Genomic DNA, 15,896 nt, shown 5'->3' with positions numbered 1-15,896 from the left:
CTGGCCTAAACCAAGAAATGGTCGTTCCAGACTTGCTTCGGTCACAAAGTGAAGGAGATGGGGTTGATCTTAGGGAGGGAAGCGAATAAGGTGTTGAGATTGTGAAGGTGTTGGCTATTTATGACTTGTATCAGAATATTGAACTGGCTTGCACAATGTAAGCTGTCAGCTCTGATGTTTTCTAGATACTGTGACAACACTTGGTTTTTCTGTGCTTGTCCCTTGTGTTTTTGGAAATAGGTTGAGGATCCTATTTATACAAGTCATTGAGCGCAACCCTCATCTCATAGGAAGTGGAGGAAGTGAAGTGATGGAGTAGTGGGGTCGTGTAGAAGTGTTACACGATCACGTCTTTGCCCACTTCCCTTATCACTGTTAATCGTCCGTCTTTCCCTGACACGTTCTTGTAATGGCGCGTTGCACGCTGCACGCTGTAAACCTCCAGACTAATACCCCAGTTTGTGACATGCTTGATGTCTCGAATGAGTTGATCGTGGGACCCACAGGAAGTAGCATACGATGCTAGGTTAAATAACTGAGTTATTTAGGAAATCAATATTCATGAAATATCATGTATACTCTATGCATGTAATGCATCGAATACAATCAATATGTATGAAGCATTATTCTTTAAAAGTTTGACCGAATAAGTCGCGGATCAAGCGCCTTAAAATAGCATCACGTACAACCACCTTCGAGTGATTGTTTGGAGGCTGCTTGGGCAAGCCATGCTTTGGTCGGTCACTCCCTGTGGAAGAGTGGCGGACGGTGATCATCGGGATGCTTTATTGGTCGTATAACTTTTAACCTAGGTTGTCCAATCAAGCTAGCAAAGTTGGACGAAAGAGATGGTTTGTGACTCTCATTCGCGACTGTTGATGGAATTTTAGGGTTTTTAAGAGGTGTGCAAGCATCACTCTTTTGCTCAATCGAATTCGAGCATGGACACCATTTTAGGTGGGACCGACCAGGCATGCGTGTAGACGGCCTGCCGGTGTACAGGTCCATGCTGTCTTGTCTCACGAAGGTGCGATCTAGGCCACTCAATTTGACCGGAAAAGGTGAGTGGTTAAGATCGGTTTGCGGCACAAATCCATTGCCGCAAAGGATTTGAAAGTTGCGCGACATGCCACTTTTGGGCGTGTGTTTCGAGGCGCTCGACCATGGTTGGCCTAGGCCGATCGGTTACACTTATAGATGGGCCCATGGTGATCACGTTGATACTCTCTGGACCTCCTTAATCTATATAGACACCCTCCATACAAGCTGGCGAAGATGGATGGTCGTGATCAAATTGCGGCAGTTATGCAATGCCGCAAACCATAATTAGGGTTTTGAAGCAGTCACGCACGCATGACTTCGGCCAAACGGTTTGGAAGGCTATGCTCCTTCTTTGGGGATACCGACCGAGTGGGGCCATGTTGGGCCGACGGTGAACATATGTGTACTTGTTCGATGGCCCTAGGCGCGATCTAAGGCATCCAAATATGCAGGCGAAGTGGGATGGTTGTGATCGACTTAAGACGCTAGTGGAGTTCCCACGACCCTTTAAGCATCACACCAGCCTCACTTCGAGCAAGCGTTAATTGCTCTAGGGCTAGGTCGTGAGAAAACCGATCAGGTGGGTGAAGAGTGGACCCGCTAATGCGTGCATTAGCGCTCCACTGATCAATCGTGGGATGATCAAAGCCGTCCAACCAGGATGGTGAAGTTGGACGGTCGTGATGACTTTAAGAATGCCTTGAACAGTCTAAGCTCGTCGAGCTTCTTCCAAAGCAGCGCAACCACCCTATTTTAGGGCTGGCGTTTGACGTGCTGGGAGGAGTTCGTGTGATGTTCGACCGGCTAGGGCATAAGTGGGACCTCCGGTGGTCATCACGATGCTCGCCTACTCTTGCCAGAGTTTGGCTAGGCTTGTTAAATTGCGTGACCAACTTGTGTGGCCGCGATCATTTCTGAGACTGATTTGGACAGTCTATATTTCCCTTAAGGAAATTAAGCATGCTCGATCGGGCTAACCAAAGCGCGTCGATGCGAGACTCTCTCTGTCAGAGGGTGGTGTAGCCTGTGTGGGTATTCCATTCATGTCTCAATATTGGCACGGAGATTCATGCTACTCTGCTGAGAGTGAACACTCAGTCGTCATGTCATGCTAGTAATGAGAGTTCGGCTAGGAACAACACATGAAATACTGGGCTAATCATGCATTAATTAATAATGCTAAAAATTCACAGAATATTCGGGATTATTGTTATATGCACCATTCTGGGTGAATTTTATGTATTTATTGAATTGCTTCAAATAAATGAAGTGAAGAGGTACTCATTACGGTTTTACCCTTTGCAGGATGTCGGCACACTAAATCTGTTTTTTACAATTTTATCCCTGAACTAAAATCCACCATCAACAATTATCCACGACCACGAACATTAAAAGGCTTTGATCGGCCGTTATGGACAAAAGGATGGGTTTTTTATTTTCATATAACTTACATACGTGAGTTTATTTCTCCTTTTATTATTTCCCCTCTTTTATTTTCGGTGAAGCAGCTCCTCCTTGATTCCCTGCGTGAGGAAGCTCGCTCATTGTTGCTTGCCTGATACAACACGGTTGAGGGCTACAAATATGTCTTGACACTGCGCCTTGGAGAAATACAGAATCTCACCTAAATGCTCCATCATGGACTGTACGGTTTGTGGACGGAGTCCCCAGAAACCATGCAGCTCCTGACGGGAAAAGGATCTCTATGGACTCCCTCAGTGCTTAGTTGAAGTTCTCCTGCATCCACATTTTATTTGAAAATGTGCTTCAGTTTGTTGCAATCGCTGGTGGGGTGATTGACGAACCTATGGTAACGACTATATTTAGGATTTTCAATTTCTTCTTCAGTTGGAGGATGTCTGATAGGAGGTAGATTGATGACGCCATATTGAATCCACGCTTCTAGGAGTTCGATTACCTTTTCAATTGGAAACGGGAAGATTAGAGAAGCCTCTCCAGTTTCTTGTTGCTGTGCAGGCATCTTAGTCGGATCTTTCCGGGTTTGAGTTGTCTGCTGCGCTGGTGCCGCACGTTTAGGTTGTTGATAGCCATTCCCCAAATGCCTTCTCTTTCCACCCTCACTAGCGATTGGCTGGAGGCTGGATCTTTTATTGGAAGGATGCCTGCTTTCCTGGACATCTTTACGAGCTTCTTCATTATGGGGCGGTTCAGATCGACTGAGTAAATTAGCACCGGATCTCTTAGTAGCTTCTGATGCAATATGGGAATTGATATTTTCCAAGAATGACGCATATAAAGAAATCACCTTTTCATTGCAAGGACTATGATGAGAACGTGATAAATCCCAAGAGTCTTCTTTCTGAGTTTGAGGAAACATCTCTTGATCTTCATGAGCAGACAAGTTAGGTTGGTGTCTACCTTTCCACTCAACGTGACCATAGGATTCATATTCCTCACCAGGAATAGGAATATGTGAAAAAGTGGGGGTACAACAACCACACCCAACATTTCGATTAACAATCTCTATGGACAAACTCCAATATACTTTCTAGAGAATCAACTAGACAGTCAGACTCAATCTAGATAAAAGTATATCAAAGAGTTTATATCTCAATCTCTCGATTTGATCTTTACTCAAGCAAATAGAAATCTGCGAGTCTTTATCAAAGAGAGATAACTTGGATGGTACCAAAGACCAATATCCAAGTGTCAATCAATTTAAATCAACAACCAAAAGGTCGGATATTCTAATTGATTGAAAAATGCACAACCTGTGATATTTCAATTATATAACAAAATATAATGCGGAAAAGAAGTAACACAGACACCAGAATTTTATTAACGAGGAAACCGCAAATGAAGAAAAACCCCCCGACCTAGTCCATATTGAACACACATTGTATTAAGATGCTACAGACACTAGCCTACTCCAAATTAACTTCGGTATGGACTATAGTTGAACCCCAATCAATCTCACACTGATCCAAGCTACAGTTATGCTCCTATGCCTCTGATCCCAGCAAGATGCTACATACTTGATTCCCTTAGCTGATCTCACCCAAAACTAAGAGTTGCTACGAACCAAAGTCGAAGACTTTAATAAATAAATTTGTATCACACAGAAAAGTCTACGGTAATAGATAAATCCGTCTCCCACGAATATACCTACGAGTTTTGTTCCGTCTTTTGATAAATCAGGTTGACCAGGAACCAATCAATAAACCGGTCCTATATTCCCGAAGAACAACCTAGTATTATTGAATACCTCACAATAATCTTAATCGACGTAGCGAAAAAAGATATTGTGGAATCACAAACGATGAGACGAAGTGTTTGTGATTAATTTTCTATCTTGCCTATCGGAGATATAAAATCTCGAGCCAATTATTACAATCATACTCGTAATGATAGAAGATGCAAGATCAGATCACACAACTACAAGAAAAGTAGTATCGGTCTGGCTTCACAATCCCAATGAAGTATTTAAGTCGTTAACCTGGTTTAGAAAAAGAAACCAAAGGTTAAAGTAGAATCGACTCTAGCTATGCAACTAGTATCAAATGTAAGGTGTTGGGATTAGGTTTCCCAGTTGCTAGAGTTCTCCCTTATATAGTTTTCAAATCAGGGTTTGCAATCAATGTTAGCTTGGTAACAAAGCATTCAATATTCATCGTTAGATGAAAACCTGATTAGATTCAAGCTAATATTTCTCAACCGTTGGATCGAAAACTTATCTTGTTACACACGAATGAAATGTCCAATTTTGGGTTTACGAACCGTTCCCAAACATTAACATTTGTTAGTTCAACAATAGTTAACCAAATGGTTATCCATATGATTACTTTCATATCAACCATATTCTTCTTCACCATAACTAGTTCAAATGACTCAAATGAACTAGTTAGAGAGTTGTTCAATTGCTTAGATATTATGTAACTACACAAGACACAATCGAAGCAAAAACAGTTTGATTCACTCGAATTGGTTCATGAACTTTATAGCCACGGTTTGCAAAAGCATTCCTTAGTTTAAATAAACATGAGTTCAAGAACAACCGGTTTTAGATATAACCTGCTCAAGTTCGTGGACTGGGTTCGCGGAAGGAGTTCACAAACTCCACCAGAAATTCTCGGGTCGAGAACTTCCGCTAGTTCGTGGACTGAGTTCGCGGACTTGGCTCACACCACTTCCATTTCTCTTGATCAACAAAGTTCGCAAACTTTGGTTCAAAGAATAAGGACTTATACATATACGTGTTTCCACAACAATGCTTATATCCTACCAATGGTTATGTAATCTAAACTCTCATTTCAATCATTGAAACATTCTCAGGGGAGACGGATATAGCCGTTATTCACAGACCATTTTTCGTCAGAGCAATTTTCAAAGTGATTGAAACATAACTTGACTTTCGTCACTAGTTAAAGATGAATTCGGCTAAAGTGAAAGCTTACCAACACATATTTCGATAAACAGAGAGGCGAGATAAACTCGGCTCGAAATAGAAAATGTGCATAATAAAAGTCTATATATCAAAACGACTTTTGTCTCAAGAGTAGGAGATAGAATAGATAGACTTTTGAGTGACAGATAAGTTCATGTCTCCACATACCTTTTAGTCGATGAAGATCCACCAATTCCTTGAGTAGTCCTTCGTCTTGTATGATGATTGCCATGGAGTTCTTGAGCTCAACTACACTTTTTATCCTAGTCCGAGACCTTTAGATATGTAGGCTAGAAATCAAGACTTATAGTTTTGATCACTAACATTGACAAACATGCTTGAGATAGCAACGGATGCGAGTTCGACCGAGCAATGCTCTAACAATCTCCCCCTTTGTCAATTTTAGTGGCAAAACTATTAATACATATGGAATATAAAAATAAATAAATTAACTTTTGTAGCTCCTATTCCACATGCCTAATCTTCAACATTACTCGAAATCTTTGTCACTTCCAAGTACTCCAATGATCCCAAAGGTTGTAAGCCATTGTGTTTTCCTTAGACAAGTTTAGACCCTATCTCTTAGGTTCTAAGATCGTCATATATACTGATCATGCTTCTTTGAAATATCTTTTGTCTAAGAAGGATACAAAACCTAGATTGATTAGGTGGATCCTTTTGTTGCAAGAGTTCTCTCCAGACATTAGAGACAAAAAGGGTGCCGAAAATGTAGTAGCAGACCACTTGTCTAGGCTAGTTGTTGATTCCCCTGATGATTCCCTTCCTATAAGGGATAGTTTTCTTGATGAACAACTTTTCTTTGTTACCCAATTACCTTGGTATGCGAATATCGTGAACATTAGTCGAGGAGTCATTACCAAACGCTTTGTTAGAAGATCCATTAGAGAAATGCCTAGCTCACTTTGGGATTTATTTCGATGACGATAATGTGATTAATGAGGTGAATGCTTTGTTAGATTAAACCCCTTTGTTAGACACTAGTAATGGATGGAAACCTAAGTTCGAACGACTACCAGTTTCTAAGTCTACCCTAGTTCCTTCGTTAGAAGAGCCTCCTAAGTTGGACCTAAAACCATTGTCATATACCCTGAAGTATGTGTTTTTAGACCCGTATGAGACTTTACCTGTGATTGTTGCTCTCGACTTGGATAGTGATCAGGAAAGTAGTCTAGTGACCGTCCTTCAAAACAACAAGGAAGCTTTAGGGTGGACCATAACAGACATTAAGGATATAAGTCCTAGTGTTTGTATGCATCAGATCTATTTAGAGGAAGATACCAAACCTTCTAGGGAGATGCAACGAAGACTAAACCCTAATATGAAAGAAGTAGTTCGAACCGAGGTTCTTAAGCTGTTAGATGCAGGCATTATCTACCCCATTTCAGACAGTAAGTGGGTCAGCCCCGTTCAGGTTGTTCCCAAGAAATCCGGTATTACTGTAGTACAGAATAATAATAATGAGTTAATCCCAACCCGAGTGACCACGGGTTGGCGTGTTTGTATTGACTATAGGAAATTGAACAAGGTCACTAGGAAGGACCACTTTACCCTTCCCTTCATCGACCAGATGCTATAGAGATTAGCTGGACATAGTTATTACTGCTTTTTAGATGGCTACTCTGGCTATAATCAGATTGTTATTGCCCCAGAAGACCAGGAGAAAACCACTTTTACCTGTCCCTTTGGTACCTTTGCGTATAGACGCATGCCTTTCGGGCTATGTAACGCCCCTGCGACTTTTCAGCGTTGCATGATGAGCATATTTTCCGATATGGTAGAAAAGTTTTTAGAGGTCTTTATGGATGATTTTTCAATGTTTGGTTCGTCTTTCGATGGGTGCTTGCATCATTTGTCATTAGTGCTGACTAGGTGTAAGGAAAAGAATCTAGTGCTTAATTGGGAGAAATGTCATTTCATGGTTCGATCAGGAATTGTTTTAGGGCATATCGTATCTTCTAAGGGTATAGAGGTAGATAAAGCCAAAGTTGACCTTAACAAGACTTTACAGGTCCCAAAAACCATAAGAGATATTAGGTCATTCTTAGGGCATGCAGGTTTTTATCGTCGATTCATTAAGGATTTTAGCTTGATTTCTAGACCTCTTTGCAATTTGCTTGCAAAAGATGTTGAGTTTTTCTTTGATGATGCTTGTCTTTGATGATGCTTGTTTAGAGTCTTCTGAATGATGTTCAGTTGAACTATACCACTACCGAGAAGGAACTGTTATCCATTGTGTTTGCCTTAGACAAGTTTAGACCCTATCTCTTAGGTTCTAAGATCGTCATATATACTGATCATGCTTCTTTGAAATATCTTTTGTCTAAGAAGGATACAAAACCTAGATTGATTAGGTGGATCCTTTTGTTGCAAGAGTTCTCTCCAGACATTAGAGACAAAAAGGGTGCCGAAAATGTAGTAGCAGACCACTTGTATAGGCTAGTTGTTGATTCCCCTGATGGTTCCCTTCCTATAAGGGATAGTTTTCCTGATGAACAACTTTTCTTTGTTACCCAATTACCTTGGTATGCGAATATCGTGAACTATCTTGTTACTGGTCGAATGTCCCAACATTGGGGTAAACAAGATCGTTCTAGGTTTTTAGCCGAGGTTAAGCACTTCTTTTGGGATGATCCTTATTTGTTTAAGTATTGTCCAGACCAGATTATTAGGAGATGTATACCTGAGATTGACCAGTCCAGTATTATTTCCTTTTGTCATGATCATGCTTGTGGAGATCACTTTCGTGCTAAGAAAACTGCTGCTAAGATATTGTAGTGTGGATTTTATTGGCCTTCGTTGTTTAAAGACTCCCATAGTTACTGTGTTACTTGTGAACGTTGCCAGAAATTAGGAACCATTTCCCGTAGGAATATGATGCCCTTGAACCCGATTTTAATTGTTGAGGTCTTTGATGTGTGGGGTATTGACTTTATTGGTCCGTTTTCTAATTCTTTTGGTAACCTTTACATCCTTGTCGCCGTAGACTATGCCTCTAAGTGGATTGAGGCGGTTGTGTGTAAAACCAATGACTATAGGGTTGTGATTGAGTTCTTGAAAAATAATATACTTACACGTTTTGGTACACCGCGAGCTATAATTAGTGATGGAGGGTCGCACTTTTGTAATAGGCCTTTTAGGCTTCTGATGAAGAAATATGGTATTACACATAAGGTAGCTACCCTGTATCATCCATAGACTAGTGGTCAGGTAGAGGTTTCCAATAGGGAGATAAAACGTATATTAGAGAAAACAGTTAATCCTAATCGGAAAGACTGGTCGTCTAGGCTTACTGATGCCTTATGGGCTTACCGTACTGCGTTTAAGACCCCCATTGGAATGTCGACTTATCGGCTTGTGTATGGCAAGGCATGTCATTTACCTGTTGAGTTAGAACATAGAGCTTATTGGGATGTTAAGCAGCTAACTTTTCACTTGACAAGGCAGGAGCCCATAGGAAACTCCAGCTCAATGAGTTGGAAGAGATTCGTAGAGATGCATACGATAGTGCTAAGGAGTATAAGAACAAAATGAAACTTGTGCATGATAGAAATATCTTAAGAAAGTCATTTTCTCGAGGTCAAAAAGTTCTTCTGTATGATACTCGTTTGCATCTATTCCCCGGGAAGTTACGCTCTCGGTGGACCGGTCCTTTTGTGGTCCGTACTGTTTTTCCTCATGGAGCTGTTGAGATCGAGACACCGGATGGTAGTAGTTATTCAAAGGTTAACGGTAAGCGATTGAAATCCTTTTTAGAGCCCTTTCTTATAGGTGATGTTGAGGAGGTCCCTCTGGAGGACCCTGCTTACCCTTGATTGACCATCGAGGCGATTGTATGTTGTATATTAGTTTTTGATTTTCTCTCTCTTCACCCAGGTACTATCTTTCCAACTTCTCCTCGTGTTATTTTACTTATCATCATCAACAAGCGGAGCGACATCAAAATCTATGAAGAAAGTTGAAGACGTTTAAGGTTTAGAAGCAACAATAGAAAAGAATAATTCAAAAATCAAAGTTGAAGACTTAGTTACAAGAAGTTATAAGAGCAAATGATATAAGTTGTTGGAATCCATGATACCAAGACATCACAAGTTGCGAAGATCCAAGTTTTTAAAGTCCTTCTCTCATGGCCATGTAAATTTTTGTCTTGTAATTTTTGTTCCCAAAAAAAAAGAAAAAATCATTACGTTCTTTTTGTTCTATAATTTTTTTTTCAATAAGGCCACAGGGAAGTAGAAATTTTTAAGTCAAGCAAGAAATCGAAGAGAAGAGTTAATCGTCAAGGTTCTATGAGGTTCGATAGTTTTTCATCAACATTTGAAGACCGAAGAAGACGTTGTTTCTACTGAGCACTATGAGAGATTCGAAGAAACATACATTTGGTTTCTTTGTTAGTCCGCTTTCCATCTGGCACAAGATCTTTCCATCACTGGTTCAACTCATCACACGTAATTAGTCCAGCTGTGTAGCAGATGCCCCTCTCATCTTTATCTCTCTCCTAATCTTATCCAGCTGTAAATCAGCGGACGCATCTTACAATGTTTATCTAGCTGTGTAGCGGATATCTCTTTATCTAGCAATGTTGCGGATGTGTCTCCCCTTTTCTTTAGTCATCTTTAGAGCTGACACCTTTAATTTCTCTGGCATTCTAGTTACTTGGAGATAGGTTGAGAATTTGTTTGTCCTCATAGCTCTTTGGATAGTTGTAACCAATTAGAAGTCATGGTTTTGTGGGTACACCTCTGGTAAACCCTCCCGAGATTAACTCGATTTTGTTTTTTTATTAATTAGTTTTGCTCGAGGACTAGCAAATAATAAGTTTGGGGGTATTTGATAGGCGCATTTATGTGTCTATTTTGTCCTCAATGTTTCGTATTGTTAGTACTCGTTTTCGTCCTTATTATGGTGTTTTGTGTGTTTGTAAGTATTTTTTTGGAAATAAATATTGTTGGAAAATTCGGCTCGAAAAGTTGCTCGGGGAACCCCGGAGGACATTTACTATACGGACCCCAAGATTGGATAAGGGGCACCTCAGTTGGGAACCTACTATTCGCACCCCCGGTTTGGTTAAGGGGACACCCTTCTTCCACTTGGTTTTGGTGGGAAAGTGCAAGTTTGAATTTTGTTCGCTTGGGGAATTTGCTGTTTCGAAATTTGAGGAGCTGTGGCGAGATTCAATCACTCCAATCGACTCATTCCAGCCTGTTACACTCACACAAGACTGGTAAGTCCTTCAGATTCGAAAAACGTGGGTTGAATACGTGGATTTTCTACACAACATGGAGTACGTGTGCGGATGAGATAATCACGGGATTACAGCGTGATTTTACGTGTGATGCTCGTGTTTAGATCGAGCTTGGCCGCTGCAGAAGCGTGTAGGAGTTAAATAAGGAATATTCAGCACTCATCAACAGCGTGAGAAGAGAAGAAAGGGAAGAAAATATTCCCGAGAAGAAAATATTACGGTCGATTGATGGGAGAATTATCTGCAGTTATTACGTGATATTTCAATGTTGTTGGGTTGTAAATAGAGGATGGAATAGCAGTGAGAGGTTACAGAGGGTTTGGAGAAGAACAATGCGTAAATCAGAGCTGCAGAGAAATCTTTTCTGCTGCTGCATAAGTTGAAGAACACGAAGAACATTGACCCCAATAGACAGTCGTTAAGCTACAGTGTTAGCGACAGAGCACTTGTATCGTTCTTTGTAACAGTTGGTTTGTAACAAATATTATTGTTACAAACCCGGTTTTTCATCATTTCTCCCGTATTCATCATTTGTAAACCATTTTTGAGCATAAATAAATTCTTTGAGAGGGTTTCCAACATGATGATGAGCTAATTCTCCCACAATCAAGGCAATGAGGAAGCTATTTACGCATGAATAATTGGTAACCATTTTATTTTCTCTAATTTATAATTTATAATTCACTCAATCACTGCTTTTGCAGAGTTTTAAAGTGTTTGCATAATTTTCTTCATTAGTTGTGATTCAATTAGATAGGTTATACTTTTTTTTAGATAATCTATGCTTAGGGGATACAATTAATATTTGAGAATTTTCCTGATTATATGTGAATTAAGAAATAAGGGACTTAAATGATAATTAGAGTTTTGGGTTATTTACCATAATTTATTCATGTGTAATAGTGGAATCAGTGTCTTGGTTATTCCTAATATCTTAAAATCAAATTTTGAGTTAAGTTTTCTTTATTTTTAAGTTTCTATTAAGTCTAGAATCTTTTGCTTTCACAAGCCTCAGCGAACTTTTTACTACAACATTATTGAGATCACATCAGTAACCGTACCTAAACGTGTACACTTCGTTGGTTCAACAATAGTTAACCAATGGTTAGCCATATGAGCACTTTCATATCAACCTTATTCATCTTCACCATAACTAGTTCAAATGACTCAAATGAACTAGTTAGAGAGTTATTCAATTGCTTAGATCTTATAGAACTATACAAGACACAATCGAAGCAAAATCGGTTTTGATTCACTCGAACCGATTCATGAACATTATAGCCACGGTTTGCAAAGATTGTATTCCTTATTATATAAATGTTTTAGTTCATGAACAACCCGATTTTAGAAAGTAACCTACATAAGTATGCGAACAGGTAAGCGTACTTAAGTAAGCGAGTTGAGTTTGTTTTTCACTTTCAATCTCCAGCAGAAATTCACGAACGTGAAGTTTCCGCCAGTATGCGTACGGGTACGCATACTCTCCCAGACTTCCAACAACCGTTAGTACGCGTACGGGTACACATACTTTGGGTTCCCGGTTTTGTACTTTTACACAAATGTGAAAACACACCATGTTTATATCCAAAGATGGTTACATGTTCTAAACTCTCATTTCAACCATTGAAACTTTCTTAGAGGATGTTATATAGTTGTTATTCACAAACTATTTTTCGTCAAAGCGATTTTCAAGTTATTGAAATAATCAACATGAATTTCGTCACGAGTAAAGATGAACTTGGACAAAGCGAAAGCTTACCGACACATATTTCGAGAAATAGATAAGCGAGATAAAATCGGCTCGAAATAGCAAATGTGTATAATCAAAGTCTATATAACTATACGAATTTTGTCTCAAGATAGGAGATACAATAGATAGACTTTTGAGTGATAGATAAGTTCAAGTCTCCACATACCTTTTTGTCGATGAAGTTCCACCAGTTCCTTGAGTAGTTATTCATCTTTGCATGATGAACGCCGTGGAGTATAGAGCTCAACTACACTTACTATCCTAGTCCGAGACTTAGCTATAAGTAGACTAGAAATCAAGACTTATAGTTTTGGAAACTAAACTCGACAAATAAGCTTGAGATAGCAACGGTTGCGAGTTCGACCGAGCAGTGCTCTAAAAATCTCCCCCTTTGTCAATTTTATTGACAAAACTATCAATATATATGGAATAAAAAATAAATACTTTGTAGCTTCTCATCCACATGCTTGATCTCCTTGATTCTTCAACATTACTCGACTTTTTCGTCGCTTCCATGTAATCCAATGATTCCAAAGATGTTCAGTTCAGCATCATCGTTGTTAAAGATCCGTAGCTATAACAATGAGAAAACAATAACTCTCAATCATAGTTATACGGTGTCATAGTATTATTACACAACATCAAAGTTAAATTGTATTACAACTTTGACAACAATACTATGGTGATATGTATCACTCCTCCTTAGTCAATACTTCATCTCATATGAAAACCACTCCCCCTTACATAATGATCCGAAAACCATATGTATTTGTAGTGTGAACTACACATTAATTCTCCCCCTTTTTGTCAATAAAATTGGCAAAGGTACGAAAACTAGTGGGATCCTAATGGAATTTCCATAGAGACACTTCATGACCAAAAGAAAACACATATCAACTTTTTAGATGCAATGATATAGCCGAAACTAAATGCATTCATCAAGGAGTTTATAAAGATACAAGATAACCCCTAAAATATTCCACAGCCGCACTCCACACAAAGAGCGACCTTACTTTCACAAGAAAAGAAGGATTTCTTTGGACATTAACAAATCACATGAAACATGAATTTGTATCCAAAAATCCCAATTAAATTAACCACAAGAGAACCTATGATTAATTTAATCGGAAATGCTCACATAAGAGAACTTACAGAGCCGTACAGTATGTACATAAAAAATATGGATCAGAGAAGATCAATACTACGGAATAAACAAAGATTAATTATATTCTTCATCACTATTTGTACAATGACGTATAATAGACATAATCTTTGTACACAAAAGCTCATCCTATCTTCCATCAATATTTTCATAATGACATGATAGGCTTAACTTTTGTTTATCAAAAGTTCATTCAATCTTTTATCAATACTTGCATATCGACATATGAAAGACTTAACTTTTGACCACGTATGGGACAATTATAGTTTACGGACGCAAACACACATATCCCATAACAAGTTGCAATATATAAAACCATGAAGATTAATACTGCAAAATCATCTTCCAAATAACTTTTAGAATTTAAATAAATAAATATAAAAACATTGCAAGATGAAAATCGTTGGACATAGCTATGTGTACTCACAATAATGGCTATTCCAAACCCTAGTTATCCTTCTTAAAACACAAGAATAAATTCTCATAGGAATTTTCCTAGACATTAAGACCTTTGAAAAATTATTTATCGTCCCCGAACTCCTTGTCGTCAACAGCCACTGGGACATAAGGTTCATGAAGAAATGAGTTGATATCAACAAACCTTCTTGACTGATGCCGAACCAGGGCCTTCCGAATTTCAAGAGTCTTAAACACAAAAGCCTTTATTTGCTCCACTTTCTTTCTTAATTCCTTCAATTCTTCAAGAACACCAGAAAAATTCTGAAGATTTGAAGGGACAACTCTTGGTTTTCTCACATTCCTCCTTTTTCTTTTTAGGTTTGGGTAAACAGGAGGAATGTCTTTTTCCTTCATGATTGATGGCTTAACAATCACATTAATATCTTTCCCATCAGAAGTTATGATGCATGGAGTCTCCATAGTAATATGGGTTTGTGAGAAAAAAATCTCAAACAAGCTCTACAAGCAAAACTTTGACAAAAGAGTTTCTTAGAGAAGGAAAAAGGAATGTAGGGTTACAGAACCTTTATACACTCAAAGGATTCACGTACGCACAACTCTTACCCTAAAAAAGGCACAATTGTCTATTATAACCCACTTTTATTGATTAAACAGGGAAGTCCTTTCTAATATCAATTAGATATGAAAAGCGACATGAATTCCAGACTTTGCAATGCTCACAGAGCAAAAACACGAAAAAAGAAAATCAAAACAATCTAGAAGACTTTTCTTTTCCTAAAGCCTAAGGTCTGCAAAATCTTGTCTCTTTTGATCAGGCATGTGAGACAAGATGCACTAACCAACACAATTTAAGTTGTGCTGGGGTGAACAATAATCTGTCCACCATAACTTTTTCGAACGGAATTCATAGAGCCTTGTTTTGCATAGTGTTTAGACCATAAATCTCTTTCTAATAGTCTAGTCTTTTGTTTGGAAACTAACTTCTTTGAAGAAGAGATGCGATTACATACCTCTAATGATTTTTGAACAAGTTTTAGCTTGTTTGCTAATCGATTCGCTCTTCGTTGAAGTTTGTTGACATATCTTATCCTATGTTTGTACTTGAAACATTTTGATAACTCATGACCTCTGAGACAACAATAAGGACATGTAAACCTGGTAAATGATTCAGATGCCTGAGTTGTGTACGCGGCTAGACACATAGTAGAACCTGAAAAATCAGAAAAGGAGTTTCCAGTAGAAACATGTAGATCAATTTTTTTCTTCCAGATTGGTTGAGATTTCTTCTGAAAGAATATCAGGATTGATGTATGTATTTCTACAATTATCAAAATCAATATTTTCACATAGAAGTGCAACAATTGAGTTTTCGTCTTCATTAGAATCATAATTTTCAGACATTTCATCAAGAGTTGCAGCCAGACCTTTGTTCCCCCAATGTATTTTTTACGATTTGGACAATCATTTGCAAAATGCCAAAACCTTTACACTTAAAGCACTGAGGCATATACTCATCATCAGTTTCATCATTATCCCTGTTTTTAGGAGGAACACGATTATGGAGTTTATCTGGTGACCTGGTTAATCTCTGGAAAACTGTTTAATTCTCTTCAAAAGAAGGTCCCTAAACTGTCTTGTGATCAACGAGACTGACTTGTCAAGATCTTCATCTGATGAATCAGCCTCAGAAAGATCATCTTCATAGATGCAAACACTTTTACTTTTATCAAGTAATTTAGTGTCCTTTCGTGCTTTGAAAGCAACATCCTTTCCAGATTTGGATATTGAAAAAGCGGGGGTATAACAACCACAACCAATATTTCGATTAGCAATCTGTATGGACTAACTCCAATAT

This window comes from Papaver somniferum, chromosome 5, assembly GCF_003573695.1.
Source record: "Papaver somniferum cultivar HN1 chromosome 5, ASM357369v1, whole genome shotgun sequence".
Lineage (NCBI taxonomy): Eukaryota > Viridiplantae > Streptophyta > Magnoliopsida > Ranunculales > Papaveraceae > Papaver > Papaver somniferum.
The sequence above is the reverse complement of the archived record's forward strand: the minus strand, read 5'-3'. Positions refer to the sequence as shown.